Source organism: Leuresthes tenuis, unplaced genomic scaffold (genome assembly GCF_036924035.1).
Source record: "Leuresthes tenuis unplaced genomic scaffold, fLeuTen1.0.hap1 SCAF_9, whole genome shotgun sequence".
NCBI lineage: Eukaryota > Metazoa > Chordata > Actinopteri > Atheriniformes > Atherinopsidae > Leuresthes > Leuresthes tenuis.
Genome location: NW_027325363.1, coordinates 36,315,726 through 36,343,120, shown reverse-complemented (window position 1 = coordinate 36,343,120; position 27,395 = coordinate 36,315,726). Strand labels below are relative to the sequence as shown.

Here is a 27,395-nt window from a genome sequence, read left to right as displayed (position 1 = left end):
TATACTCATTTAATTTGAACTGCTTCTTGCTTCACAAAAACAGCAAGACTCTGTAGCTACACCTCATTTCTGAGTTATTCCTTTTCTGAAGGTCCTGACACAAGAACAGACACAGCACATGGTAAGCCTGAATATCATTTGGAAAAAAGTGATCATCATCAAAAATCTCCAACTCTCTTAGAATCCTGACTGCTTTGTGGGCGGACACCACCATCGAGGAGTCTGTCCACAAGGCAGTCAAGGTTGTAAGAGACAACCAAGGTTGGAGTTTTGAGCAACTTAGCCTCCTGGGAAACACAGCAAAATGCCCTTATTCTAGGACAGGGCTCAACTTAACTCTTGCAGGGATCAACTTAATTATTAAGTTCCTGTTTCTTAGAAATGTGATTTTATTGTGACCATAAATAATACTTGTTACTACTTAAAACATCATGTTGGATCAACTTAAATACTTGCATTCATGTTGACAATTATTAAGTTCATGTTACTTAGAAATGTGCTTTATTGTGGCCAAAATGCTACTTCACCATACTCAAAACATTGCTTTGAATTAATGTAATTCTGCCAGCAGTTAGCTAATCTCAAAAATTCTAGTAAAAAACGTTAACATATTTTTTTTTGTTGACCCAGTGTTTTATTTATTAGAGTGTACATACAGTAACCCTTCACCAACGTCATGTTGAAGTGGTTGACCCTCCAACTTATTCAGGCTATAGACTGTGAAGAGTTCACAGTCTATAGTTGCTTTGTTCAGTCAGAGACAGTCACCTTCTTTCCAAAAACTCTCCTCCTCGTCTGTGCTGAGCTCAGCTGTTGTCGTGGTAAGGTAAAGCAATTGCCGTTCTCAACAACAACGCCCTGTCTCCACTCCTACAAACAGCCTGCTCTCAGGAGAGATATTTCAGCGTGGGTGAGAAGGGCCACTGTGCTTAACCCAACAGATATTTTGACTTAAGCTTGTCTCATACATTTCAGTCAGACCTCAGGAAACTGTGTCAATTTGTTTTTTTTTAAAAAGGACATAATATGTCACATTTAAATGCCTGGCTTGATAATCTAAGAAAAGTATTGTTCCGAAGTTTCTGCACCTTACCTAAATGTCGTGTTTACTTTTTTATTTTTGAAAAGATTGTGGTAAAAATAAACATCCTTTCTGGGATTAGTCATTAGTCTGACTTGACCTGTGAAACAAAATCTGACAAATAACCTGAGTATGTAGATCTACTACAGTACCTTCAGTTCTATAAAAGTAAGTCAGACTCATTGGCTGTCAACTACTGGTGTAAGCCAGCAGATGGCTGCTAAATTGGAATCACATTCAAGTAATGCAAGTAATACAATATGTACTCTTGTGACTTTTTTACTTTTTTCTGGTTTCTAATACAAATCTTTTCAGGTGTTTTTGTCATCGTATTCTATTATAATTTCTAACCTCAGTGACAATGGTCAGAGAAGAAACTGAAAATGATTTGTTTTGTTCTGTGTCTGTAAAATAAAGGTTCGAATTAATCAAATTAAACATTTAAGTTTTGTTGCCTTGTAGGACACTTCCTAACCTTTGTGAAAATGTGGAAAGCATTATAATGCTTGATTATAACAAATAGGTGAGTTTCAGACAGACAAACAAATTTATAAATTTCAATCATCACTAAAGTATAATTCTCATCAAACTGACTTCTGAACAGTGAAATGGAATATTAAGAAAACATTGCAGTAGCTTCATTAGAAATGGAAATTCTCCTTCTATCACAGGTACTGTACAGTGTAGAAATCCTGACTGGAGGAGTAAGATACAGTAGCAGAAAGAAGCTATTTCTTTAAACCAGGTGGAAACTATTATGAAATAGGAAGCAGTTATTCCAGTTTGAAATTAATATTCTGCCCTTGAACAACAAAAATTTCCCTCATATAACTGCTGTGTCAAATCATGTTCCAGAATGAGGTACATTTATGTTTACAAAATGTGTATATACACATAAGTGTACAGACTTTGCTCTGTATTTTTAACAGAATCTGCTGTGTTCTGAAAAAGATGAAAGTTGGGCACAAGAACAGTATGAGAGGGGAGCAGTTGACAAGAAATAAGATATGAGGAGTTGAGTGATATTTGGAATGAGATGGATATTTTTTTCTATCCACTCCTTTCCAGCACTCGATATTCCTCCCCTCTTCCCCTCAGGCCTCCTGAGTGCACCTCAGGTGGCGTTTTCCGGAGCCTTTCCCAGAGCTGCATGGACTGTGCCTTCGTGCCATGTACTACGTCAAGGTCAATGGGTTTGCTCTGGCAAGGCCTGCAGCAGTGAGTGGGTATCATTACAGTTTCATTACAGCTGGAACTAGCTGGAGTGAAAGCTGTATTTAACTAGTTGAAAGCCTGAGAGTAGAGAAGGAGAGTCAGAGAGACGGACAGAGGGTGAAATGAAACTTGGAGACAAAGAACATCTTTTCAGGTTTTGCATAAGGAGAGGCTGGTTGGGTAAAGCCCACTCAGTCTCTACACAGTAAAGAGATTAACCAGACAACAAGCCCTCTTGCTGAACTATATACTGTATGATGAAAAATTATGGCAATGGCTCAAGACATGATCGTCCATCAGACACGCACAACAAGACCAAATGGGAGCCACCATCTTCGCATTTCATAGACAAATAACTTTAAAAACTTTAAAAATAGTAGAATACCTCTCATATTAACTGGGATGATTTCAATAAATTTCTGATTGTTTTGAACTTAAAAAAATAATAATACTTTTTTTTTTAATCTAATCTAAAACATCATCATAATTCTGTTAGGACTTTATTCTTTCCAAAGTTTTCTCTTCTCACATTTACCCCAAAGTCCAACAGAGTAGAGCAGAGATTCCCCCCTCACAAATTTTTATTTTTATTTAGAAGCTTAAAAATTCAATTGAGTTTTATTTATATAGTGTCAAATTACAACAATTGTCATCTCAAGGCACTGAAATAACATAGTCCAATTCAAGCCAATTGGAATTCAATTCATTGTAATCATAATCCAATTAATTCATATAGAGCCAATTAAAAAAATAATATCCTAGCTAAGGAAACAAACAGATTGCACCGAAACTTGTCTTCAGTCCAATTTCCCGTCCTGAGCGTGCCTGAGGTGATTGTGGAAAGGAACGACTCCCTTTTAACAGGAAGAAACCTCTGGCAGAACCAGAACCAGGAAGAAACCTCTGGCAGAACCAGACTCAGGAAGGGTGGCCATCCGCCTCAACCAGCTGGGGTTTGAGAAGACAGAAAAGAGGGAAAAGAGGGGGGAAAAACACCATAACACCATTCAAAGGATATCTGTTGGAACAGGGAAACACAAGTTAATAACCACAATAATGTCATATGTACATAAAATCATTTGAGAAATTAAACAGGGGGAAAAAGAGAGCAAAGTGAGGAAAGGTGTGACAGATGAGGTCCCCCAGCAGTCTAAGCCTATAGCAGCTTAACTATGGGATGTTTCAGGATCACCTGAGCCATCCCTAACTATAAGCTTTATCAAAAAGGAAAGTTTTAAGCCTAAGGGTGTCTGCTTCCTGCACATTTACTGGCAGCTTATTCCACAGAGAGGGGCCTGATAACTGAAGGCTGTGCCTCCCATTCTACTTTTAGAAACTCTGGGAACAACAAGTAAACCTGCAGTTTGGGAGCAAAGTGCTCTGTTAGGAAAATATCTTACAATGAGATCTTTAAGATATGATGGAGCTCGGTCATTAAGAGCTTTATATGTGAGGAGAAGAATCTTAAATTCTATTCTGAATTTAACAGGGAGCCAATGAAGAGAAGCTAAAACTGGAGAAACATGATCTCTCCTGTTAGTTCTCATCAGAACTCTGGCTGCAGCATTTTGGATCAGCTGGAGGCTTTTCAGAGAACATGTGGGACAGCCCAATAATAAGGAATTACAGTAGTCCAATCTTGAAGTAACAAATGCATGAACTAGTTTCTCTGCATCACCCTGAGACAGGATGTTCCTGATTTTAGCAATATTACGAAGGTGAAAGAAGGCAGTCCTAGAAACCTGTTTTATATGTGCGTCAAATGATAAATTCTAGTCAAAAATAACTCCAAGGTTCCTCACTGTAGAACTAGAAGCCAAGGAAATACCATCTAGAGTAACTATATAACTAGACAATTTCTCCCTGAAGCGCTCAGGTCCAAAGAGAACAACTTCAGTTTTGTCTGAATTTAAAAGCAGACAGTTCTGAGTCATCCAGGTCTTTATGTCTTTAAGACAGGCTTGTAGTCTGACCAACCTGTTGGTTTCATCTGGTTTCATAGATAAGTACAGCTGAGTATCATCAGCATAACAATGGAAATTTATGCCATGCTGTCTGATAATGTTACCTAATGGAAGCATGTATAAAGTAAAAAGAATCGGTCCAAGCACAGAACCTTGAGGAACTCCACGACTTACTCCAATGTGTGAGGAAGATTCTTCATTTACAAGAACAAACTGGAATATCTCAGATAAATATGACTTAAACCAGCCTAATGCAGTTCCTTTAATCCCAATAACATGTTCAAATCTCTGTAACAGAATGCTGTGATCGAACATATCAAATGCAGCACTGAGATCCAACAGGACAAGCACAGACACAAGTCCGCTATCAGAGGCTAAGAGGAGATCATTGGTAACTTTCACCAGTGCCGTTTCTGTGCTATGATGCACTCTGAATCCTGACTGAAACTCTTCAAACAGATTATTTCTATGTAAATGATCACAAAGTTGAGCTGCAACTATTTTTTCAAGAACTTTAGACAAAAAAGGGAGATTGGATATAGGTCGATAATTAGCCAACACTTCTGAATCAAGAGTAGGTTTTTTAAGTAAAGGTTTAATTACAGCAACCTTAAAAGTCTGAGGTACATATCCTGTCAACAAAGACCGATTGATCAAATCCAATATGGAAGTGTCAATTAAGGGGAAAACCTCCTTGAACAGTCTGGTTGGGATTGGGTCTAACATACAAGTTGATGGTTTAGAAGAGACTATTGCTGTTGTTAGCTCAGAAAGATCAACTGGGCAGAAGCCGTCAAGTTTAGCGTTTTTTCTCTTTTTTAGGTAGTTCTAGTTTTTCTAGTGTTTTAATTTATTCACTGTTGTACTACAGAACAACAGTTTCACTGTGGGCACCAAAATTGCCGCGTTTCTCTTAACTCTCTGTTAACTTTTTAAAATAAAACTTTTTTCCGTGACCGGACGTGCAGTGAAGCAGCCATGGCCCCTATTGTTTACATCGGGGATCAGCTGTTGGCGCTCTGTAACGCAGCGGTGCTGCCCCAGGAAAGGCCCGACATCCCCCAGAAGTTGAGGAGGAAAAGACGGGGGACTCGTGCTGGCGCCCGACATCGTGCCATGAGCAGATGACACAGACCTGTCCTCCCATCCATCGTCATGGGAAATGTGAGATCTCTTCCCAATAAGATGGACGAGCTAAGGGCGCTGACCCGGCACCAGAAGGAATATCGAGAGTGCAGCATCATGCTGTTCATGGAGACATGGCTGAACTCACTGACTCTGGATTCACATCTTTTACTGGGTGGGTTTAATCTACATCGGGCCGCCAGGACAGAGGAGAGCGGTAAGAGGAAAGGAGGAGGGCTGGCTGTGTTTGTGAATGACAGATGGTGTAAGACTGGTCATACCACTGTTAAAGAACAAGTCTGCTGCAAAGACATTGAACTGTTAGCTGTTAGCATGAGGCCATTTCATCTAACACGGGACTTTTCACACGTAGTTGTGATTGTGGCATATGTCCGTGTCCCCCCCCCCCCCCCTCTGACGCACATATAAAACTGGTTTCTAGGACTGCCTTCTTTCATCTTCGTAATATTACTACAATCAGGAACATCCTGTCTCAGCGTGATGCAGAGAAACTAGTCCATGCATTTGCTTCCAAACTGCTGATCACTTCTCCACAGTATTTAGTTTCCTGGTTATCTCATATTCATAGCAGAATCCTCACTAACCTTTCATGCCACAGCCACGATTGCCAAGTCAGCTTTTTGCCACCATAGCCACAGTAATTTCATAGTCTTGTTAATCATAGATCTTTTGTTATTTATCCATAGTTTTGTCTTGTTTTTCTATCACTAAGTGTTTTGATAATCCGGCTTTATGTTTTTTGCCTTGTCTTGTGTTTGGAATAAACCTTTTGAATTTGAAGAACTACATCTGGGTCCTACCTTCACCACTGTTCTGGACACTATAGGCCAGTGGTGCTGACATCGCACCTGATGAAGACACTGGATCGGCTGGTCCTCGTCCATCTCCGCTCTCTGGTGGGACCATCGATGGATCCGTTGCAGTTCACCTACCAGCCCAACATCAGGGGGGATGACGCTGTTAGCCCGATTCTTTCATTTGAAGCCCAAGAACAAGCTGGAGAAATCTTAAGTTAAACAAAGTATTTATTAGTGATCACATGTAAAGTGTATTGCATCGCTGGACTCGGAGCGACAGAGCTCTCGCAGGAAATCCGTCAGGCTGAGCCCCGATATCCGGAAACATTTCATATTTATATTCAGCTTTATCTCACAGAGGTTGTACTCACACTTGACAGAGTATAATTGGCCAGTTTTTAGTGGCATGAGCAAGCCAACCACTGTCCTCGTCGTGTTCTTTGGCTGTGATAAACAATGTGTGTGTGTGTGTGTGAGTGTTGTTTTACGCGTGTATCTAATATACCATACCTGTCTAACCCAATAGAGATGCTTTGTTTTGTCTCGCTATGTCATCCTAAAGTCTTGGACCATTCAAGGACATACATTGCTTTTGTATGAGTAGAGGGGAAAAGTATCAGCTAGGAACATAGGTTATTTAGTTAAATACAGAATATGAATACATAATGTCTAAGAACAAAGCCAATTATAACAACACCGTTATAACAAGGCCTGGAAGCACTGTGAGAGTCATATTCTGTGACTTCTCTAGTGCTTTCAACACCAGATTGGTTAATGTATGTGTGAGTTATAAGCTTCTTTGTTTTTCATGGCAAGCAATAGCTGGTCGTCAAACTTTGAGGTTTCGCCACATCCACACCCTTTAAGGTTTGAGAAAGATTTCCATAACATTTCTCAAACCATGGCTTAAGAGTAACATGGCCAAGTTTGAAGCCTGTAGCATGAAATGTGTAGGAGGAGTTCGATCAAATGTGAGGTGTGGAAACGAGCAAAAATGGCGCCAAAACGCATGTTCCACTCAAAATGTCCGACTTCCTGTGGACCTGGCACCATGGTGTCCATAGGTGTTTTTGTGTGTCTGGGCATAACGAAGGCGTCTACCGAGTTTCGTCAGGGTACAGCAAAATTACCCCATTTATTTTGCATAATTGCAATGTTGTAGGTGGCGCTACAGAGCCATTTTGCCCTGCCTATGTTCGCGAATGCCAAATTGCGCCATTTCCCCCCATGACTGGCATCCCTGCCAACATTGGCGTGGTTTGGAGGAGGTTTCGTAAACAATAAGAATTAAAGTTACAAGCAGCGTTGATCAGGCCCGAGCACGTGCGCACGTCGAGGTATGCACTGGACTCCGTCCGATGTGCACAGCCCAGCACAGCCGTCCATCAAGTGTAGAGCAGGATGTGAGAATCCCAGTCAGGCGTAGAACCGCCAGATGTAAAAAGTGACGTTCATGGCCACCAGCAGGTGGTAATACAGGTATGTGTAAGTTTGGACATATGTATGCGTTCTGGGTGGAGCCCAAGTGCAACCTATGAAGTTTGGTGAAGATTGGACAATGTATGGAGAAGTTTTAAGTGACTTATTTGGCCACCAGTAGGTGGCGCTAAAAGTATCTGTAAATTTGGTCATATGTATGCGTTCTGGGTGGAGCCCAAGTGCAACATATGAAGTTAGGGGTAGATTGGTTAATGTATGTGGGAGTTAAAAGCTTCTTTGTTTTTCATGGCAAGCAATTGCTGGTCGTCAAACTTTGAGGTTTCGCCACATCCACATCCTTTAAGGTTTGAGAAAGATTTCCATAACATTTCTCAAACCATGGCTTAAGAGTAACATGGCCAAGTTTGAAGCCTGTAGCATGAAATGTGTAGGAGGAGTTCGATCAAATGTGAGGTGTGGAAACGGGCAAAAATGGCGCCAAAACGCATGTTCCACTCAAAATGTCCGACTTCCTGTGGACCTGGCACCATGGTGTCCATAGGTGTTTTTGTATGTCTGGGCATAACGAAGGCGTCTACCGAGTTTCGTCAGGGTACAGCAAAATTACCCCATTTATTTTGCATAATTGCAATGTTGTAGGTGGCGCTACAGAGCCATTTTGCCCTGCCTATGTTCGCGAATGCCAAATTGCGCCGTTTCCCCCCATGACTGGCATCCCTGCCAACATTGGCGTGGTTTGGAGGAGGTTTCGTAAACAATAAGAATTAAAGTTACAAGCAGCGTTGATCAGGCCCGAGCACGTGCGCACGTCGAGGTATGCACTGGACTCCGTCCGATGTGCACAGCCCAGCACAGCCGTCCATCAAGTGTAGAGCAGGATGTGAGAATCCCAGTCAGGCGTAGAACCGCCAGATGTAAAAAGTGACGTTCATGGCCACCAGCAGGTGGTAATACAGGTATGTGTAAGTTTGGACATATGTATGCGTTCTGGGTGGAGCCCAACTGCAACCTATGAAGTTTGGTGAAGATTGGACAATGTATGGAGAAGTTTTAAGTGACTTATTTGGCCACCAGTAGGTGGCGCTAAAAGTATCTGTAAATTTGGTCATAAGTATGCGTTCTGGGTGGAGCCCAAGTGCAACATATGAAGTTAGGGGTAGATTGGTTAATGTATGTGGGAGTTAAAAGCTTCTTTGTTTTTCATGGCGAGCAATGGCCGGTCGTCGAACTTTGAGGTTTCGCCACGTCCACATCCTTTAAGGTTTGAGAAAGCTTTCCATAATGTTTAGTCCCCCATGGCTTAAGAGTAACATGGCAAGTTTGAAGCCTGTAGCATGAAATGTGTAGGAGGAGTTCGATCAAATGCAAGGTGTCGAAACGGGCAGAAATGGCGCCAAAACGCATGTTCCACTCAAAATGGCCGACTTCCATAGGCGTTTATGTGCGTCTGGGCATAATGAAGGCTTGTACCAAATTTTGTCAGGGTACAGCAAAATGTCCCCATCCGTTTGGCATGATTTAAATGTTGTAGGTGGCGCTACAGAGCCATTTTCCGCCACCAATGTTCGCAAACACCAAATTGCGCCATTTAACCCCACGACTGGCATCCCTGAAAAAATTGGCGTGATTTGGAGCAAGTTTAGCAAACAACAATAATAACGCCTTCAGTAACAATAGGGCCTTCGATGAAGTATTGAAGTATTCTTCAGTCAGATGTGAGGCCATCTGTCCCACAGCTAAAGCTGGGCTGAAACTGGCTCATCAACAGGACAAAGATCCCAAACACAGCAGCAGATCTACAGCAGAATGTGGGAAAAAGAATAGAATCAAGGTGTTGCAACGGTCCAGTCAGAGTCCAGACCTCAGCCTGACTGAAATGCTGTGGTGGGACCTTAAGAGAGCTGTGCAGAAACCAATGCTGCAAACCTCAATGAGCTGAAGCAACACTGGAGAGAAGAGTGGACCAAGATTCCTCCATAACCATGAGAGAGACTGATAATGTCATTGCTACAAAAGGTAGTTCTACATGCTTTTGAATAATGGACTGGACTTGGATTTTTTCACTGACTGCATCTCCATTTGGTTTTTGTGAAATACGTAATGACAGACTGCAACATATCATGTCTTGTGTTTATCTTAGAATTTATTTATCTAATTTTAAGATATGGTAAGGGTTGGGTTTTTTTGCTTTTTAATGTACATAAAACCTTGGAAAAGAGAGATGATATGCTTTATTTTTATAGGACTCTTGATTGTAGAACAAAATAAATAAATAAATAAAGGAAAAAAGACGATTGAACAGGAGCCTATATTTCCACTTTCCAGGGAGTCATACTGTGCAAAAAGTTGATTCAAGCTCATTTTAAATTATGATTAGCTTATAGGACTGGATAGTGTAGTGGTGATATTGCCATCTCTTATGTGGGGGACCTGGGTTCAAATCCCCTGCATGAAAGGTGCTACCTTCAGTAGGGGTCCTCAGGCAAGACCCCTTACCCTATCTGCCTGCCAGTGTAAGTTGCTTCGGATAAAAGTGTCTGCTAAAAACATAAGTAAGTAAAATTCCATTGTGCTGATTAACTTTGGTCACACTGATGTCTTTAGTGGTGCATGGTCTTGAGATAAAAAGTAAGCTAAATAATTTCACAGATGCCTGAGAAAACAAACAACAAATTACAGAAAAAGAAGTGGACATATAAAGTTGCATTGAAATCTTACAAAGTTTATCAAATGAGAGAATTTGAGGAAAGTGAACAGTTGGATGCAGTTTGCATAAATAAATAATTCCAGGTCAAGATTAATAGGGATTAATTCAGTTTATAAAATAATATATTTAAAGCATACAGCACTGGCATTTTTCCCATTGTAATATATTACATTTCCATTTTTATTTTTTTTCACCTTGGGTAGTTATGTATCTTTGAAACATTCATGCTTGTATCTCTGTCGTGACAAAATACATACAAGAAATTGTGCTGGAGATGTTATTGATAAATAAAACTAAAGTGGTCAAGAAATGGTTAACATAGATCAGAGTCCCAAATACTTTCAAAGACACGAGGAAGGACCTGAAAAGCAAAGTGGCGAACAATGAAGCCTTTTAAGATCAAACAGCTAAAAATAGCTACAGAAGAGGAATGATTCAATATCACTGTGGAGACATGCAAAGATCTTATTAGTAGTTAGATGACAAATAAATCATTTGCTAGTGATTACTAAAAATAGATGCATAAGTTAAATCATTATAAAAAGATAATAAAACTACTGGCTATCACAAATTGGCATAGGCAGATATTTCAGCTTGGCTTTGAGATGCATCTTGATTGCTGAGGGGTTCTGATCAGTTTAAATGCAGGAAAACTTTATCCTTCTGGATGCTGCGTCTTCATGTTAACATGTCCTGAAACTGATAACTTAAAGTAAGTGATTCCACTTTTAAACAGAAAATCCAAAAAGCTGGAAAGTTTTCTAAAATGCAAGAAAAACGTGAACCTTTACACACAACAACAAAAAAACTTTTTTCAGTGTTTAATTGCATCAACGGTGACAATTGCATCAATTGCATCAACAGAAACAAATAAAACAGTATAGACTATAGAAATAATAGTTTTGAAGATTGTACAATAAGCATAATCATTTGACACAGGTCAGGAACGGCTATAAAAGGAGCATCCACCAAAGACTGAGTTTTTCCAAGCAAGGATGGGTCATGGCTCACCACTTTGAATGGTGTTATGGTGTTTTTCCCCCCTCTTTTACCTCTTTTCTGTCTTCTCAAACCCCATTATTCGAGGCGGATGGCCACCCTTCCTGAGTCTGGTTCTGCCAGAGGTTTCTTCCTGTTAAAATGGAGTCGTTCCTTTCCACAGTCGCCTTGTGCACACTCAGGACGGGAGATTGGACTGAAGAGACGTTTCGGTGCAAGCAAAATTATAAAGAGCTTGAAAGATGTTTTTTTTATATCTATAGTTCTTATGATTTGGGGAAAATTTGGGGAGTCTGAGGAACTCTCAGTGTGTAAAGGCAGATGTTAGAAAACACTATTTGATGCACATAACATTCAAGCCTTACACTGGATGCAGAATGGTCCGGGCACCATGATCAATACAGCAACATGGGCTCAGAAGTGCCGTGGAAATCAATTTAACTCAAGACAGTCCTCTACTGCATCCAGAAATGTAATCAGAAACTATATTAAACAAGAAGGAAATCATGTATCAGCTTTGCTGAGTTCTGTGAGTATAATCTCATCTCAAATGAGTCCAGAATTCAGCTGTTATTAGGAAAAATGGATGCCGGTTCTACGTACCAAAGATGAGAAATACCATTTAGGTTATTATCAAGAAACGGAGCAAAAACCAAGGTCTGATGGATGATCAGTGCCTGTGGCATGGATGACTTTCATGTGTGAAATTACTGTTAATGAGAGGTAACATAGAGATGGAAAAGTTTCTTGTTGCAAAACTGCGACAATTTTATTTGTATTTTTGTCTGAGAAATCAAAGTCCAGATGAACTGACAAATTACAGTTGAGATTTTCTTTTCAAATCAGAAAATTTGCCAACTTTTATGAAAATGGGGTTTTGTACTAGCTAAATCTACTTAATCTTTAAATAATTTCACTGGTGTTTTGGCTGCTGTATAACCAGTATCATTTTAAAATAGAAAGCTTTATTGTTCAATTCATTTCAGTAAATAAATGTAATTAGGATATGTCAAGTTTGATATAGCATTTGTAACAAACCATGCAAACCAACAAGTCGAAAATCACTTTCAAACTTTAGCCAGTGAGTATCTTAATAGAAATAAATGTAAAAGGTGGATTCTGTGTTCATGCATGACTGCAAATCACAGTACAAATAAGCTAATAAAATTGAGATTTTTTTTAAACTGTGCAGAAACAATTATATAGAATTTTTATTTCATGATAAAGCATTTTTTTTCACTTATTTTGCTTTATATACCTAATATATATTTATTTTATATATACTTAATATATATTTATATATTGTGTGGTATTTTTGTGAGGGTGACATGATAGTAAAAAATAACTTACTTTACAACTAACATTGAACGCAAAATGCATAAAAAAGATTCAGGTCAAAGGCATATAAGCTTAAGACATTTCACAATAAAGTGAAAGGACAAAGCAAGTGCTCAGTGTCATCAGTATTCAATTCTAAATGAGGATATGTTCTCAAAAAAGTTCTCAAGAGTTAAGGTAATATGAGTTGGAAGTTTTTTTAACAGCTGAAGCAGCAATTAATAATAAAGATAACTCAACAGAATGTGAAGTTCATTCTCTGTTCAATAAAAGCTTCTATAGTGCCTCGTTGTCCTTGACTTTCTTTATTTCTTATTTTCTCAACCAATGTACATCTCAGAGTATGTTGATAACTTTTTGTCTTGTTTTCACAACCGCCATTAATTGGCACAACTCCCACACAAAGCCCTCTCGTGACTTTTTATTCAGAAGGTCTTTTCACCCTTACAAAAACAAAATTGCTTTACATCCATCCATCCATTTTCTATACCCACTTAATCCGTCGGTCGGGTCGCGGGGGGGCTGGAGCCTATCCCAGCGGTCATCGGGCGAGAGGCGGGGGACACCCTGGTCAGGTCGCCAGTCCATCACAGGAAAACGTTATATAACCTTGAGTATTTTCAAGCCAGCCTAATTACTAACAATTACCCCAAACAACTGTTTGAATTCTAACCTGAATTCATGTAACAATTATTTTGTTATTTGATGGAAATTTTGATTTTATAAACTTATGAATTAATAGATGAGACCATTGAAGGACTGAAATGATACAAATGTGTAGTGTGCAGTAATGTACAGCACCATAGTATATATGAGCTTGCAACATATATAGACAGCTGGAACTGTTTGAACATCTATTCTGACAACATTTAAATCAGAAGATTTTTGGATGTTTAATAAACTTGATTTAAATGCCCTTACCTGAATGGGACAAGTTGTTCTCAGACACACACAAAAAAGCCATTGGTAAGAAGAATCAAACATTTTATGTGAAGCCTCAAGGAAAAAATAGCAAATGTACGAGTTTTATTATTTTCATTCCAGCCAATGTGAGCGAAAATAAAAACAAGGACAATTTTGTCTTCTCATTTACAAATAAATGGTGACAAGAAACACTAAATGTCTTTATCATTATAATCTCTCTGTACACAAGAACTACAAGAATACGTAATCATCTCAATTTTTCTTTAAATTTATTTGGTGAATCTTGAACAAACAACATCCATTTGGATTTATTTATTGATTTAGGCCTTTGGGAGAATAGTTTTGGATTCCCCAAAGTAAAAGCATGTAAAGGAGCTGAAGTTGTGAACAATTTTTACACAATATATTTGTAGTATTTCCATTTACTAATTCAAACAGCAAGTGTTGCAGTGACAATCTACAAGTGACAAATAAGCAATCAAACATACTTTTCTGATTATGAATAAAATTCATAATAATAATAAGATCCAAACCCTTTTGTGGGCCATCATTTTATTTTATTTGACACAATATGAAAGTTTTTCAATAATTCTTAATGTTTGCATTTTCTGATCAGAAATTATTTTAAATAATTTTTTGTTTATTGTCCTCAGGAGTCTTTTTTTTAACTGAGAGACTACAAATAAGTTTTTAAATGGTATCACCATGTGAAAGTATCTCTGTATTTCAATGCCAATATGAAAGACAAAAAAAAATCAAATATAAAATATACAGGCTCTAGTTAAATATAATGTACTATCATATGATAAACAAGATTTCATTGTGCAAAACAACACAATCTTTCACTTGCTGTCGTTTTCCCTTATCCACTCATTTTCTTCTCACTTGGTCTCTGCCTCCTTCACTTCGAGCTCTGTCCTCAGATGGCTTTTGGCCTACTTTCGGCTGCAGATAGCTTCAGTGTGTAAGCCAAATCTCAGCATGGATTTTTAGGCAGAGTGCGTGAGAGATGCAGGGGTAGACAGCAAGATATAGCTATATGAGTGAACAAAAAAATATTGTAACAAGTCAGAGTTTGAATTTTGCTATTTTAGTACAATCTCTCTGCCTCTGTATTTTTGGTCCAGTAGTCATGGGTGACATGAGGTTTCATCTGCTCTTTGCACACAGTAATCCTAAGAATGAACTGTTAAGAGTAAGAATAATGTTGATGTGGAAGAGTCTCAAAATCAATGTGTTGAAACAAAGGAAGATGCTGTCAAAATGCACAAAAACTTTCAGTTTAGTCCAGACTGGACTCATCTTTAACACAATGAAAAATAATCTATATCAGATACAAATTTATATTGTATTAATGAGAGCTGTCAGAGTGTAATTCAGTAAACTGTGTTTGTATCATTGCTGATAACAGCAAACTAATATGGTGTGCTACCTTTTTTTAAAAATCTACTTTTGTCCATCGGATTAAACTTAGCTGATAATTGTCTAAGAGTAAAAGCTATAATAATTAATCAAAGCTGGTTGATTCTGGTAGTCCATGTCAATAAACTGCCATTTTACTGATAGATTCAAAATAGAGACCGACACAACCTTTAATGAATGATTCAAGAAAATCACCCATATTAATTTCTCATAGGTCAGTAACTTGATCTATAAACAAAAATATATTAATAAGACGTGATACATCAAGTGTTTAAGATTAAACCTCTTTTTAGTCTATGATTCTAAACCTGTTAATCCAATATCAAATTAGTGTCTGTACTGTATGCAATGACAAAATTACAGTTTTGTTTTACTTTAATGGATGCGACTTACCAAACCTGAATATTCTGCACTAGTTGGTCTAAATTCAGAAAATGTTTAAGTATTTCATGTATAAAAGAGAGACTTTGGGGGATTTATTACTGCTACACAACATTAGGTACATTTTAGAAAAATCTTACAGTGACAATGTGTGCAACAAGATCCATTGATCTGCAAATAGTGTTCAGTGACAATGTTTATTACTTCATGTCTCACACAAGTGGAAGGCTGTAATAAAATCCTGCAGTGACAAAAACAACATTTTAGTATCACTCTACCACAGTCCATGATATTCTGAAAAATCTGTCTTGGAAAAAGCTCAACTTTTCTTAAATGTAGTATACATAGCCTAATCCATTTTGGACAATGTTCTAGAGCACAAAAAAATTAAAATGTATACTTACTTACTTAAAAATGTATGCTAAATGTTTGCATGGTACATGGTGTAATTGTTGTTTAAGATGAAATGTTAGCATGTTATTTATTATACAAAATGTCAGAATAAAGGTAGAAATCACTTGGCAGAGATTACCTGTTGAAAGAAATAGCAAATACTTAGACTTAGGCTATCACACACTTAGCATATTAGCATGCTTCATGAAATGTTAGCACAGAACCTTAGTGGATTTCTTAAAATAATACAAACAAGGACTTTTGAAAATATTTTATTACCATCAAATTGTGGTACATTGACATTAAGATTATTTTTTAAAAGGAAAGAGTATGTTAATATATCTGTAAAATGATCTTTTATACTACAAAACATAAAAGCTTTTATATGGGCAGCTGAAGCTTGCAGTCAGTATGGATGTCATATCGGTCTCAGGTTCACGGACTGTTCCCTGAGCAGTCCTGACCTGGTCTTATCACTACAACAGAGAGAAAGAAAGCTTTTCAGCTGCTGTTACAGGACAAATTCCATGTACAATAAGAACAAAGCATACACATAGCTGCACAGTTCAACTACACACTTTCCATTTCTATGCCTCTTAGCCAGGTGTAAATTAGAGCATGAAAAGCAATGCAATCTTAGTGTTGCATTTGACACATCAATTATTTATGTAAAGTACGAAAATGACAAAATATTGACTATATTCATTTCCATAATGTGTTTATTAACATCTTCACACGCGGCCATTTCCTGCCTGATCTGTTTGTGGTCAGCAGAAGAGATTAAGTGATTCGTTTTGTAAGCTTTATAGACAACAACCACAAAATCATTTTTATGATAAAGTGTTTAACTTTTTTTCTTTTTTAATAAATCTGTACAGTTGCTTCGTGTGTATGAAATTCAACACAGAATATCTAATACCAAGTATTATGATTTTATGATTAAAAAGACAATTACCTTGTAAATTGATTAATGCAATAGCAATCTTAACTCAACTTTTATTAGATAAAATAGTCATTATCTACTATAACTATCACTCAGAAATTAATTATACACATTGTGAGTATCTACTAAGCACAAAAGCATGAAAACATTTTATTCAACCTTTTCATTCTTTCTTTTATTATGTTTGTACACAATAAGACTTACTAAGGGGATTTTGGGGGTTTGAATTGAAGTTACGTTTCAATGTAATTTGTTGGTTTCCTTAACAAAGCTATTTTTTTGTATTGACATTGTATGAACTAGACTATTTTGGAATTAAATTAATTTGATTTGATTGGATTATGATTATATTACAATGAAAGTGCCTTAACTTGAAGTGCCTTAAGATTAAATTAGTTGTGATAGAAATAAACCAAATAAGATTCCATTTTCCACTCAGGTTTCAATATGGTCATATGGATAGGAACATATATGTCAGAATGCATACAGATTCAGCACACAGAGTTAGATAAATCCACTCATAAACAAGCAGCCATGACAACAACTGTGTGTGTTTCAGACAGAAACACTCACAAAAGGCTTTTTAAAAATTTAAATCAAAGTTTGGTGGAGGACAAGGTTACTTGTATCATAGTATTATTCAATAATATATAGTTGCGAATATATTTCAGGTATAATAAATGTACTATCTTACTCCTATTTGCTATCACACTTATAATATAATAACATACCATCTATAATACTGTCAGACTGTCAAAACCATTGCAGATTTTCATTTTAACTTGAAATCTGTTGAAAGTGAAGTGAAGAGAGGCATTTTGTTCAAAGATTATGTGTTTCGACTGTGCATCCATGCTTGTAATATATGATTTAATATATTTTGCTGCTGTGATGTTTCACTTTCCATGTGAAATAGAAAATCTCTATTAACAATAACTGATTGCTTTTTTTTCTAGTAAACATTCAGAAAATAGTAAAAATGCCTGTTGTGACCTCCAAAAATAATAAATGTGTTACTCAGATGTCTCTACAACAATCCAAAACTATTTTCAGTTAATTGCTGGAAGCACCATTTCTGTTCACTGAATTCAATTCTTGATAAAATATGGATAAAAATGAAGAAACAAACAGCAGTTACATTTCAGTTTATGTTGTTGTCTTTATTTTTCCCACTCCAGCGGCACAATTCTGACATCATCAAAGTATAGATTGTTGATTTTGATTTGAAAAACTTGCCCGCTTAGTTGTAAAACAAACATAAACCAATTCGAACCCCAAATCTTATGATTCTGTGCACACACAGAAACATCTACACAGCTTCCTGGTATCAGGGCTACTGAGGTAGAAAATGCTCCAAAACGTAAACCTCAGCCAACAAGCTTAAACTCTTTTTCCTTCAGAGGTTGAGAAAAAGGAAAAAAAAGTGTGCAGTTTTGAGGGTTGATATGACAGGAAAGAGTTAATGTCGACTCATCCGGGAATTTCCAGCATGAAATTCAATGTGACCTGCAGCAGGACGACACCGAGATGGCTCTGCTTCAGAATCCAGTCATCAATACCTATGTTTGTACTGTATGAAGACAATAGGTTGAGCGTTAATAGCATATGTGAGTGTGACTTTTGACACACAGTTGGTGACAACAGTCTTGCTGTGATTCATCAGGCTCATATATTTAATCTGCTGGCCTGATTTGGTTGCGCACACCAAACTCCTTTAAACTGTCTTCATACACACACTTCCTTACACATGCAAATGATGCTGAGAACGTGCTGGTTCGCCGCACCAATGCATTTCAAACCACACAGATGTTAGACAAAACAGCATACAGTTTGGCAGCTGATATGCAGACATTGTGAAAAAAAAAGAGAGAAACATTGCAGGCACAGGATCTGGCCCAAATAAATCCTAAATCTTTTAAAGTCAGCCAAGCTACAGCACCGAAAAGAGCCTCAGCAAGTTCAGCTATGTGGAGAATAAATAGGCCACAGGTGTGCAAGAATTACAAAAAAAAAAGATCTGTGCTTCTTTAGCTCATGATACATGTAATGGGCAATAGTCAGAGGGTAAGGACCCACGTGGAGCTGCAACGCCATCTTGTTTCATCAACAGCCTTGAATGAAAGGGTTGTGAACCCTTCTGCAGCAAAAATAACGGCTAAACACACACCCAACATTACAGACGTGTTGAAAGATACTGAAGGAAGCACACACCCGCGCACTGACCAGCTCTGGTTATTGATGAGTGAGCTTCTCCCGCCTGCAGCTGACAGCAGGCAGTGTGTTGAAGGGAGTGGCAGAAAAAAACTGCAGAATGGTGACTGTGAACTGTGTAGCAGAAACCTTCCCTGCTGCTACAATGAGACTGAGAAATAGACTCATTGCCAACCGTCTGTTGTCTGCATCAAGGCTTTTCACAACGCACTGAATAATCTGATCAGTTATTTCTCTATTGTTTCGATATGCACAGACCAGGTTTCACAGAGGCTTTTCTGGAAGGAGTTTGGGCGTAACCCTGCAGCAACCCTGCACACATATACCTGAACTGATCTATCACCCTAAATGGGACTATGCCAATCAACAACTCAATAACTAATATCCATATCACAATAACTTGATGAGAGAAGAGCCAACATTTTGAGCCACAGATCTGCATTTTGTTTGAAAACTAAAGCTGAAGCCAACTATTGGCTGGTAAATCGGTGAGAGCTTTTAATGGCTAAGCATCACAACTGCTAGATAAAGCTAAAGCTGCCATGGAAAAACCACGCATAGAACTGTATTTTCATTTATGTTTGACCAAATCTAAATTCAGCTCACGTAGGCAAACTTGGCTAATTGGCTTTGATTAGCATAATTTCTTTTTTGTGTAAAAAACTCAACAACATTGGGGTGATAAAGCAACCTATTCTAGTAGATGCCCACCGCTCGCACAGGCTGTCTCACTATATGGCTGTCCTCCATGTCTGCAGAAGTAATGGGGACACAGTGTACAGACATCGTTTGAAGCAGCTGAACAATAGAGAGCGAGCCTCATCCCTTTTGGAGCTTACTGCTAACTCACTGCAGGTTACTGTTTGTTTGTTGATGGAATCCATTATGGTTTATTAACAATATGTTGGACACACCTCCTGATCATGAGGAAGGCTGAAGTTCAAGCATATTACCATATGGAATCCAGCTGTTCTCAGTATGATCCCTACCACAGAAAGCCAGAATTACCAAGAAATGATCATGACAGTGATGTAACAAAAAGTCGATTATTGATCAAAATACATTAAGCTTCAACATCATAATAATTACAGACTTTGCCATCGTCCAGCATACATTAAGCAAATGACTGCTCCAAGTAAGCAATATCACAGCTGAGTACTCCATGCGCAACTATTATACAGTTTTCTGTTGAAATTATAGAAGTACATGGACTTTATCATTATCTTGAATTAAAGGAACGATCCATGAAGACGAGTCATCATCAACATCTTTGCGACACCCCATTAAAGTCAGATAATGGATATGGTAATATGCATGTGAAAATGAATGTTGTCAAAGTGTTGCTGGTTTTAAACAACATGCTGCAAATGACCTAAGCAGATCAATGGCACTCCTAATCTGTCAGGTAGGAGGGACGACAACATGGCGAACAAATGCCTTGTCTGAGAGAAGAAGCTCAAGGTTCAGCCAAAACGTCACCATTTGCAACTATGACCAACACAATGTTTTTCAAAGTCAGTGCGAAGGAAATCTTGTTACCATTGATGACAAAGTATGTTGGCATATTTCGACACTATAATCAAATCAATTGTCGTATTTTCATTGTTGCATGTACTGTCTTCAGATGTGAATTATGGACAATAGCCATACTGGTGTTCAGTGACAAAAAGCACCACAGCTTGTTTTCAGTGACCCTCACTAGCTGCCTTGCCAATGTCCCTTTTACATTATGTTAGCATGAATGAGTGAGTTTTAACATCGCAGTAGGTTTGCTGAGGTCAAGCACATAATGTACAGAGCTGTCATGGTCACGCTCTTAGCATTACTCTGTGCTGCTCTCATGTCATGAAGGCACAAGCACAAAGACGCTGAGGCCTGCTGCAGAAATGAAGCGCTCCCACTCTTAACAATGTCTACAGGTGTATGTAAAGATTAATGCTATCACCATTAGCATTAGCCAGTAATACTAACCATTTGATCTATCTATTTTTACCAAGCAGCGACATCTATTTGTTTCACTTAGCTTGTGGTTTAAGGGTGAAGGTTTGGCATTAGCATCATTATCCAACTAGCATTCTATCTATTTTTTTCCAAGGGTGTCTATGCTAATACCTGCAGGTATCTGAGCTGAATCAAACAATAATTTGTAGGAAAAAGCTAGTATTCACTATTTTCATGCAGTTATTCCTTTGATATTAGCACTCTTTTCAGACAATATGGCAGACAAAACGTGTATACAACGTCTGTGACATTTCATCAAACTCAAAGAGCATGATATAGCAGTAAAGATGGTATTACCAAACAGGTAGCAGCACAAGGTTAAACTCTCTCTGTCTGACACTTGATGTTTAAATTTTGGTAAACATCAAAACGCAAAAATGAGCTGTCTCAGTATTAGCGCTTGTGTCATGGATTTCCATCCTCTAAACCCCAAGGAAGAGATTCCACATGTACATGTTAACTCCTAAATCAATATTTCTATGCGATGGAGCACAGCAGTAAAGCAGACAGACAAGGGTCAAGGTCACATGCAACATTACAGTAAGGAGTGAGCCAAGATGAAAAACATGAAATGCCAAGTGAACAGTGAGCGCCAGAGCTCACTGCGCTATGGCCTTCTCCCCTTCTGATTGCCATTGTTGGAGGCAGGAATGTGCGGGAGATAATGTTGTCCGTGCATCCCTCTCAGCTCCCGAGAGCCTAACCCGTGGACATGAAAGCACAACGTCACAAGTTAGGGTCTCAGGGACGGAGAGAGACACATATTTAAACACTCTGCTGCCATCAGCCCTTTCTGGATGTTTGATAATCACAAATCCTGTGTGTTCCTGCACAACAAAACCTTCCATCCTTAAGTCAAACAAGGTCTCAGAACATGTGAGCATCTCCTGTATGAAGAGTGAGCTTGACCTGTTTGCAACATGGAATACACAGTCCGGAGCAACCTGCATTCATTCAGCATGCTTATTGCAGTCTCCACTGTATGCAATTGTGAACATACAAGTGCAAACCTCAGCCAGACACAACATTGACCCCCGCCCCCCCGAAAACACACACACAACTCTCTCTCTCTCTCTCAGTCTCCCTCCCCCCCTCCCCCACCAAAGCCGAACAATACAGCACTTGAAAAATGCCTCCTGCCATCAGGTACAGAGTCTGCTGCTGTACAGTATGCTTAAAGATCTCCTGCAGTGACCAGGAAAATCTAAATCTGCAAATTATTTACGGTGCATGAGACAAAGGCTGAGCATGGATCCATCAATTACAGCACTGAAATGTGAAACTAGGACTGCACAGCGTCACACAATCCATCTGACACCGTGACTTGCACGCCTGTCCAACTGACACATCTTTCACACTACAATGAAATCATTCAGTGCATACTTGATGGTTAAGAGAGCGTATTCCCGTTCAGCATGAGGTTCTGAATCCTGGGGAAAAGGACAAGCCTGATAACAGGCTCTACAGCTTCTCAATGCTACCATGGTGGTCTAATGCTTCGGGAAACAGATGGGGAGCTGAGAGGGAAGCGCAGAGGAAGAGCGTTTGTTGGTGTCGACTCACCCTCCCCTTTGGATCCAGGATGCCCCATCGCTCCATGTTCTTCTATCTCTCTGCCTGTTCAGGGAGAGGAGGAAAAAGGAGACACAGAGAAAGAGAAAGCTCAGATTTAAACTTACAGCACGCCAACAAGATTCCAGTTATGTTCAGAAGAAAAGAAGGGGTTTTCTCAGAATTTTTTTTCACAAAAAAAGTCAGCGGCACGGCAAAGTGGCTGGTCCAAGCGTTCGTTGCTTAAAGTCAGACGGAATAAATGGAACGAGAACGGCAGACCAAGGCAAGGAAGATGAGGATGGGTGGTAGGACTAAGCCGGAATGAACCATGTGCACACTCCCTCTCCCTCTATCTCTTCTCCCTCTCTCTCTCTCGCTCCCTCTCTTTATCACACAAACACACACACACAGTGCGAGAGCAAGCAGTCTGGACACAGGAGTTGCACGAGAGAGTTGTTGTGATGGTTCCTCTAAGCAGAAAATTAAATGCTGAAAGGAACTAATACATACAAGCTAGACAGAGCAGGTACACAACGAGAGGGAGAAAGATGGAATGTAAGAAAAAGATGCAGAGTGATGCAAGATAGAGAGATAAAACAAAGGAGGGAGCATCGAGCCACAGAATCACTACTTTCAGTTGGGGCCACAGTGCCAACGAAGCATACCAGTAAGCTACCTCACCGATGCAAGAGAGGAGGGGTGAGAAGGGGAAGGGGGGTTGGGGGGCACAGACATACACATGCACACACAAACACGCACGTGTGCATGTGTTGTATAGTGAAAAGAGAGTTTCACTCTTTTCACTAGAGCCTCTACTTACTTTTTATCCAAACCTGCAGGTCCAAGGCAGGTGGGCAAAAGGACAAAACATGTGCACACACACACATGCACACACACACACAAATCCAAGTTAAAGGACAATACCAATGCGCCTGCTGATCTCTTGTCTTGCTGTGCTTTCTCTCCCCTCTTTCCCCTCACATTGTTTTCTCTCTCTCTCACATGCAGAGGTGGAAAGAGGGAAGACAGGAAAAAAACACTACTCATCGTCCTCCTCCTCTTCTCCCCCTTCTTTGCCAATATTGTACCTTTTTATCTCAATCTTACATATTTTACCTTTTTTCCTTCCAGGAGGAGGAAAAAGCATTTAGAAGACAGAGAAAGACGAGAGAGAAAGATCATCATTTAATTTGCCTCACAGCTGTGATCACTTAAAGCCAGAGGCCCTCTTTTCCTCTTTATCAGACAAGAGGGGGAGAGAGAGGTAAGACGGGAGGGAGAGGGAAGAAGGGAGGTGAGGAGAGAAAGTAGTCCTCCTTTGATTGCTTTTTTCACCTTGCTGTTGTCCGTTTTCCACCATGAAAATAAATCCTCTCCTTTCTTCTGCTTGCATGCAAATAAAGAAAATCCACTTTTTCCTGGGTGAGCTCTCTTTCTGTTCTCTCATTCTGCCTCAGATGGGCCGACATCATTCACACTGTCCTCTTAGAAACAGGAGAGGCCTACAGAAAGAGGGAGAGAGCGTGTAAGAGAGAGGGGGCCATAGAAACATTGCTACATGATGTGCTTTGGCTTATAGAGGCTACATTTAATCTCGACTGGCTCCCCCAGGCTTTGGTATGGAGAAAAAGAGAGAGAGAGAGAGAGAGTAAGAAAGGGTAGGAGGGGGGAGAAATTGAGGGGAGATGATGGGGGAGGGACAGATGGAGTGAAGCAAAGGAGAGCGACGACATACAACTGGCTGTGAGCTCAAATCAGCGACCAGGCTGAAACACTGGGAAAGGAAGGAAAAAAACTGAAAAATCCCAGGGACTATACTACCCTCTTGCTTTTCTTCTGCTCCCTCCCTCCCTCCCTCCCTCTGTGACTGACTGATCGACCGACTGCGTCTGCACCACGGCTAATCTCCAATCCTCTTTGACGGCTCCCTGGCAGATGTCACATTGTGGCTTTTTTTTATCTTTATACAGCTGTGGTTGCTGTAGAACACTGTACATCTGGATCTACAACACACTTTATGTTGGTGCACATTGCCCAGCTCCAACCCTCTCAGAAAAACATTAACACGACCAATTTTAAAATTCACTGTTGTCACTCTCCTGCAAACATGCAGAGAGAGAGAAAGAGAGAAACATACAAATTGCAGCTATCCTCATTTCTCACCTGTAAAGGGACGAGGCTGCTTAGCGTGCTCAGAGCCTGCAGCAGGCAGACAAAGGCTCTCATGTGCACACTGACACATGTGTGCAACACAGAACAGCACTTAGAGCTAGACAGGGAGGTGCAGAACTACACCAGCTGTTGCCCGAAATATAGAAGGATGATTTTCCAATCCATTAATTATACTTTATATGAACATTTGGATTCATTTTCCAACAAAATAAGATATCAATATTAATAAAACATTTTCTATCATAAAAATAATGCTACATTTTCTAGGTTTGTGACATCTCAGGCAATATTGACTTCTCATTTTGCTTTTGTTATCTGTGAGTAGTGGCCAGGAATCAGCCACTAGCTAGCTTGTGTAGATCAAAACAGACCCAGATCTGTCATGCTGTGGCCCACGCATCCAGAAAAACAGCAGCAGGGTGCAAATAAGCACACAGAGCCTGAGAGGTAGCAACATACATTCTGTGTGGTTGTTGCTTGCTGTGCAGGGCACACTTTCAGGACAACTGAAGTTCTGGTTCCCGTGGATGAGATAGACAGACAGCTGGCACATCTGGGTTTACAAGTGTCCTCACGACAGCAGTAACACTGCATCAGGAGAGGGTTCTTGACATTTTCATTGAATTCAATAGTGAACGGACTGAATTATATAGCTTTTTAAAAAAAGAAATCTTGTTGACCTCTCCAAGGACAGTCCAACCCACATTCACACTTATACTGTGTATTGTGTGTGTTTCTGTGTACACTTCCATTACACACATACACAGTGATGAATGCAACTAGGGCAATGTGGGTATGCTGCTGTGACTTATGAACAGAGGGATCAAATCACTGAACTTTTATCTCTACTTTATAATTAACATTATATTTTTTCTATCACACTGTCTATCTTTTCTTATTTTCCATTTTCCAGGGAAGATGTACATATTCAAAAGTGTAAGAAAAGTGTAGGTAATCTACAAGCAAACATACATACATAAAGAGAGGATAAAACAACTGCTACATGTGCATTCAGAGAAAGAGGGCAGAGGGAAATGAAAGATCCTGGTTTAGTGCATCATGCCTCACACATGTATGCACACACATCCACAGGCAAACCACACACACATGCATGTCCCTTTCATTCTACAAAATCAATTGTTGCCAAGTCACCAAATCTGAGCCTCACACAACTGGACACGTCACCGGGTTAACCAACAGGGGGCAGTCTTTTGCTCCTCAATTTATTACTTGAGCTGAAGACATAATCTGCATGAAGACTGCCAGGCTTCAGTGTATTGTGAGCGCACAGCATGTGAGAGCCAGTGCACACATTCCAATGCTGCACATGCTGTGTTAGAAGCTGTAAATCCAACAGAAGAAGGAAGAGGAAGAAAGTCATTTGAGAGAAGTCTTCTGTTTGGTAGTAAAGTTTATGTCAGCAAGTATGACAGACATCAGCTGTTACTGTGTTTGGTTTCAACAGGATTTCAATTCAGATTGAGGGTTTTGATTTCATTCCAGTTTGAAACCAGTGGAAATAGAAGAAGTTAGCTCAAAAAACACGCTGTTTTCTCTGAGGAATCATCTGTATGTTTGCTGTACAGTAATTCATTTTCAGTAGATTTTCTGTTGTCACAATATTTCACATGTCACATATTATGACAGCAGCACTTTCAATGTAGTCTGTGTCTGTCAACTGAAAATATTGTGACAATAATTGTCCTCAGTAACAGATGATTTCCTGCCTTCAAACGGACCGATATGCCGCTTTCTGAGGCTCATGTTTAAATCTCAAACTTTTCTCCCCTTCATCTGTCATCACAAAAACAAAAACACTGATGCTGCGTGCCTTCTTCCACACAGACATCACTGTTAATGAGGTTATCGCTGAGCAAATGAAATTTTTCCAGGGAATGGAAACAACTCGCAGTGGTTGTGGTTAAAATCAGTCACACATCAGTCCTATCGGCTCTACACCGATGCGAGGCTTCTGATCACAGAGCCCCAAATCAAACAAGCATACAGTCCCCTGCTGACAAGTGACACACAAATAGAGAGAGCGGGAGATAGTGGCATTTTGATAACCAGGCTTCATTTGGACTTCTCCTAAAAAGACATATTTTAATGATACAATCATAACAACAAATTGTATGATTTACAAAAAAGGAAACAATTCTGATAAAGAATCAAGCAAAAATACCCCAAATTTTAAAATAGATTTTGGTTGTTTTAAATGTGTTCTATGAATAATGATACTTTATGGATTTCTGTGTGAAAGACAGCAACCTTTTCAGATTTTCAACTATTGATCAGACAAAATGAGTTACCTGAAATTATCATCTGACCATATAATTAAACAAATGATAACAATGTGGATTAAGAATGAAAGCCGAAATAATTACAAGGACACAAATGAAAAGATACATTTTAACATCTGGGAGAAAATTTCATTCTAAAAAGTCACATTATTGACTCTCAATTTTAAAAACAAATCAGCATCAATATAGGTTTCAAATACCCTACAGGTAAACCCCACTTAAGGACCAACACACTGGCATCACACACCCAAAAAGTGCTCATCCCTCTGCAAACAGCCTGCAATGCTGCTGCAAGTGGTGAGGGGACATTATCTCGCTTTTGCAGACTGCTATGTACTAAATGTGAACTGTATTGATCCAACTTTGAAGAGTTATATGCAAACCTCAGGGAAAGCTAGGAGGTTGTA

The 27,395-nt window shown here is 39.2% G+C and overlaps 1 long non-coding RNA gene across 5 annotated transcripts in view; it reads right to left on the bottom strand.

Annotated features, from left to right (window-relative positions):
- Window positions 1-13,155: 13,155 nt before the first annotated feature.
- LOC140314811 (uncharacterized) overlaps window positions 13,156-27,395 on the bottom strand; it is a 110,975-nt gene continuing 96,735 nt past the window's right edge. For 3 of the 5 annotated variants that reach the window (XR_011917170.1, XR_011917172.1, XR_011917171.1), the window contains 3 exons: window positions 23,852-24,018; window positions 22,526-22,579; window positions 13,156-16,283 (listed from right to left, as the gene is read on the bottom strand). This is a non-coding gene — a long non-coding RNA (uncharacterized lncRNA). Of the gene's footprint in view, window positions 18,321-22,525; window positions 22,580-23,851; window positions 24,139-27,395 lie in introns of those variants that run through there. The other 2 variants (XR_011917168.1, XR_011917169.1) reach the window with 2 other exon arrangements.